Here is a 4,694-nt window from a genome sequence, read left to right on the forward strand (position 1 = left end):
GAAATGCTAGCATTTTTTTGGCGCAGAACTACAAACACCCGTCACCAACCATCGTTATGCCCAGGGCATGGAACGGCGCATGCATTGAACTGCACAATGCAGCACCCGCGGGCGTTGCACTGTTTCAGAGTCGAAGCAACACTAGCAGCAACAATGTTGATGCAGCAACGTTAAAGACCAATTAGCCAGGCAAAAGTAGGGAAACTAATGTTGGAAATAGATGCACCTCATTAACTGGAACCGGACCAAACAAAGAAGAGTATGAAATAAAGGGGAGCAGCTTTCACTAAGCAGTGAAGAAATTTAGCGAGAAACAACACACCATGGATTGGCTATTGCATGAGCCCGGCTTGGCATTTGGCAAGCAACAAGTTCTGGAGGTCCAGAGGACAACTTAGCGAAAGGATAACCGTATTTTCACCTACTCAGGCAAGTTTGGAGGTATGCTTCATTAACCAAACGACTCTAGCTACTACCACCAATATCCTACTGAACTAGTGAACAACCAATAGCACATCAGCTTCTTCTGAACAAGACAAACAAATCATGCTGGTTCCTTGGATAAGCCATTTTCTACATGCTTCATATATCATATCATGAAGGAGAAAAACAAAAACACTTCAGCAGAGAAAGCGGGTCCTGTCTCATTCAAGTGAACCAATCTTGCACTCAGCAATACATAGAAGATGCCACCTCATCAATACTGCTGCACCAAACCTGCACAAGGAAAACAGTTTGTGAAATTACATCAAAGCAGACATAAAGCAGATCAAACAAAATATACAGAGACCGTAGCATTTATGTAGACCAATAATATTCTACCACAAACTCTTAGAAAGGCCTTATCAAGAAGAAACTCTTAAAAGGTTCCATAAAAAAGAAACACTTCAAAGGTTTGTGGAAACATATGCATAGTGCTGACTAGGCAAACATCAGACTGCCATTGGGTTCCTTCATTGAAATGTTTTAGGGTTTTAGCTACTAAATTGGAAGAAACAATATAATGGGGTGTTTGGTTTGTGGAATGGGGGTAGTCCATCATCATCTCAATCTTTATTTTTTTTGTTTGGTTTGTGGAATTGTGAGTTAATCCATCACCACCTTATTCACAAGCTAATAATTAGTACTAGTATGAGAAATGAAGTCATTCCACTAAATTTGAGGAAAATGGACTCATGATGCATCAGCATCACCTCATCTAGAATGGATTGATTCTACAAACCAAACACTCCATTAAGATTTAGAACTACGGCTGAAAAACTACTGTAATTTGGTTGCTATTTGTAACAGAATCTAGATGATCCATATGCGAAGCAAAGGAAAAATGCCTTGAATATTGCTGGAAAGATAAGATATCATGCAATGGAGTCTTGGAGACCATGGCTGTCTCTTCAACAACAATAATAGGGTCAAGCTCTAAAGTCTTAATGGGCCACAGAAAACTTCAGCAATGTATTCAACATAGGTCTTATGTTGATCACCTTTCCTCAGGATGTCAAACTTTTGGATGAAATATAATCCACTCTCACTTGTACAATAGAAAAACTCGCAAAAGTACATCATGAGTAACATACCACTAACTTTGACCGGGAAAAAATGAGGTACAGAGATCCATTGTTCAAACAATAAATATACGACATTAACTTAGACCCATAATCAAATTTCTTTACCTTCAAACAGGACATGAGCTTGAACTGAAGCTCTTTTGCATTGTAGTAAGTCAATTTTTGGATCATCAAAAACATCTGGGCACTTATCAACATATAATGTGTGAAGAAGCCTTGCTTTAGAGAGAATAAGCTTCATAAATGAAATTTGTTTTGGAAGCCAATGAACATAAATCATCCTCACAGTCTGAAGATTGGCACACATGTCATCACTCCACAGAGCATTTAAGAACTCCCAATTTCCCTCAAAACTCTGATCAACAGATTCAAGAAACTTCACCAATAAATAAAAAAATCAGTTGTAAACAACAAGATGACCTTCGAACAGTGTAAATAGAGATGTCCCAAAGGAAATATCCAGCATTACCTTCATTTCTAGGTTTTCAAGGTTGTGACAACTCCTTAGCAAGGTAAACATGAACAAAATTGGGTGCATTTCAGTAAAGTCCATAGATAATTTCAAGTTCTTCAAGTTAGAAAAGGTCAATGGAAGTGTATACGGTATCTCAACATTGTTGACCTGTGACAAAAAAAGAACATTCAAACTGGATACGGTCATACAGGGTCTAGCAATATGTATGAGATTTCTGTGTTATTTTGAAACAAAGGACCACAGGCACATGGAAGCAGGGCATGAATGAAACAATTGTTTCCATTATTATTAATTATTAGTGCAACTTTTCACGCTATTTCATTAGTATAGGAGACGATGTTTACGTTCCTGATCTATGAATGGGCTTGAGACAAGCACTACCGTTTCAGCCTTGATTTAGGCCAAAGCACATGAGCAAACCAAGCAAGGAAATCTCTAAAACCATGTCCATGCCGCGTACAGAGGAACACCTGAATGTCGGCATCTTCGAGGCATGGCAGCTCTCCAACTCGCCAGCCACAGTCCGTGTCTGAAAGGGTTTTTAGGCTACGGAGATTGGGCGCCTCAATCACCGACTCTGGGCAGTCATCAGGGAGGAACACGTCAAACAGCCTCAGGACATTGGCTGGGAAGCGAACAGAGCTGAGGTCTAGCTCCTGGAGCGCGGGGAAGCCGGCGAATCCAACGGGGAGGGGTGGGATGTCGCAGCGTTGCAGCCACAGGGAATCGAGATCACCGAAGGAGAAGATGGAGGAGTGGAGGTTGAAGTATAAGACTGATCTGAGTAGGCCAGACATGTGGATGGACTCGACGCTGCAGCGGGAAAGCGCGACGAGCCAGTCGTCGATGCGGCCGGCAGACGCGTCGTCGACGCAGATGTTGAAGAGGGAGACCCGGGGGCCGATGTAGGGGAGGAGGCGATTTGCAAACGGTCGAGAGTCGATCTTTGGAGTGTCATTTTTACAATTTTTTCCTTCCAGAGGTGGCGCCAGGTGCGGGAGAGCACGGAGGTGCGCACGGCGTCCCGGAGGTCGAGGCGGACGAGGATCTCGTCCCGCAGCTCCGCCGGGAGGGAGGAGAGCCGGTCGGCCGCCTCCGCCTGCTTCGGCTCCATCACGCCTCCAGTCCCAGCCTCTCCGCTTCTCCCTGAGGCAGAGGCCGCCGCCGGCGAGGGCTCCATCTATCTACAGTTATCCACCCTCTCCGTGCGTCGGCGCCTCCAACGGTCCAGGTTACTAAAGGCCCATGTCCCGATGAGCGGAAAATAATTACTGTAGCCTAAAGGCCCAGGATCGGCCCATACTGACGGCCCGTTTCGTCCTATCTCCCTCCGCTTGATCTGAGCTGTCCACCTCTAAGGCTTCCTCCCCGGTAAGGTATGGTATAAGCAATCGTTTCTGAATTAGGCGCCTATATATCATCATAAGAGAAGACCATGGTGTTGCCGCATTGTGGAGAGAATTGGAGGAAGGACTAGGTTTTCTGCTTTCGTTTTTGTTCATTCTTTAGAGTAGATAGGTTTCTTTAGTTCTTCTTGCGATGCCACTACTAAAGACTGGGAAGGCTTGGAAGAAAGGAAGGACTTGAGGTGATATTGTGTGAGAGGGAAGGATGGTGGAAGCTCTGGCATTGTTAGTGTATTGTAGGCACATCATTTTGGCTGTATTTTTTATGTTTTATTTCAGGAGCCTTTTTGTTTTTGTTGTTCGTTGTCGATGTTTCACCATCGATAGCCTGCCACGGGGGTACCCGAGGCAGTTTGTTCGGGCTTCAGCGTATGCAGAACTCGACAGTAAACGCAAGAGACGGTCGATTTATCCTGGTTCTGACCCTCGATCGTGATCGAGTAATAGCCCTACGTCCAGTCGGCGTTAGCCCTTGCGTTGGATTGATTGTCAAGTGTTGCGTTATCTCTCCAAGAACTCCGCCCTGCTTTATATAGTCAGGAGGTCAGAGTCCTACTCGGTTTACAATAAAAGTTCCTAGTAGGATTACAGAATAATACTACTACTAAGATTACATGGAAAGAATCCTAGTTATACTAGATATTCTCCCTTCCTTGTGGGGTATCTCGTGGGTCCCGTATCGACAAGCCCCCGAGCACTTCATGGTTGAGCTCTGGAAGCCTCGTCTTGTTCCTTCAGGTCTTGCCGAGTAGGAACAAGCGTCGTCCAAGTACTTTCTTGAGTGAAACCGTGTAGCGCTTCTTGGGATCTTCGAGTGGTGTATGCTTTTTTGAAGAAAAAGTACACCCATCTGGGTATAGCCCCCGAGCCTCTTACTATTTGGAACAAGGAGCTGTAGGGTCTTGTCTTGAAATTGCTCTGATTCTTCGTCGAAGGGCTCCCAAGCATATACCCAGATTATTTATCAAAAAGAACTCGGATATAGCTCGGTCCGGGTTCTTTTTATCGTGAGGCCTTGAAGTGGTCTGTCTTGAAGAAGTCTTCTTGTTGACGTGCGCTTTTTCGAAGAAAAAAGTGCACTCACTGAGTGTAGCCCCCGAACCTCTTGCTATTTGGAACAAAAAGTTGGAGGGTCTTGAATCTTATGTTATTTGAAAATTGCTGTCTTGAAGAAGTCTTCTGAGTGATGTGCGCTTTTTCGAAGAAAAAAGTGCACTCGGTGAGTGTAGCCCCCGAGCCTCTTGCTAT

The 4,694-nt window shown here is 44.5% G+C and overlaps 1 pseudogene; it reads right to left on the bottom strand.

The window, feature by feature from the left end:
* Nucleotides 1-277: 277 nt before the first annotated feature.
* Nucleotides 278-3,242, bottom strand: LOC136519009 (F-box/FBD/LRR-repeat protein At1g13570-like; annotated as a pseudogene).
* Nucleotides 3,243-4,694: the final 1,452 nt, after the last annotated feature.

Source organism: Miscanthus floridulus, chromosome 17, assembly GCF_019320115.1.
Source record: "Miscanthus floridulus cultivar M001 chromosome 17, ASM1932011v1, whole genome shotgun sequence".
NCBI classification, from domain to species: Eukaryota; Viridiplantae; Streptophyta; class Magnoliopsida; order Poales; family Poaceae; genus Miscanthus; species Miscanthus floridulus.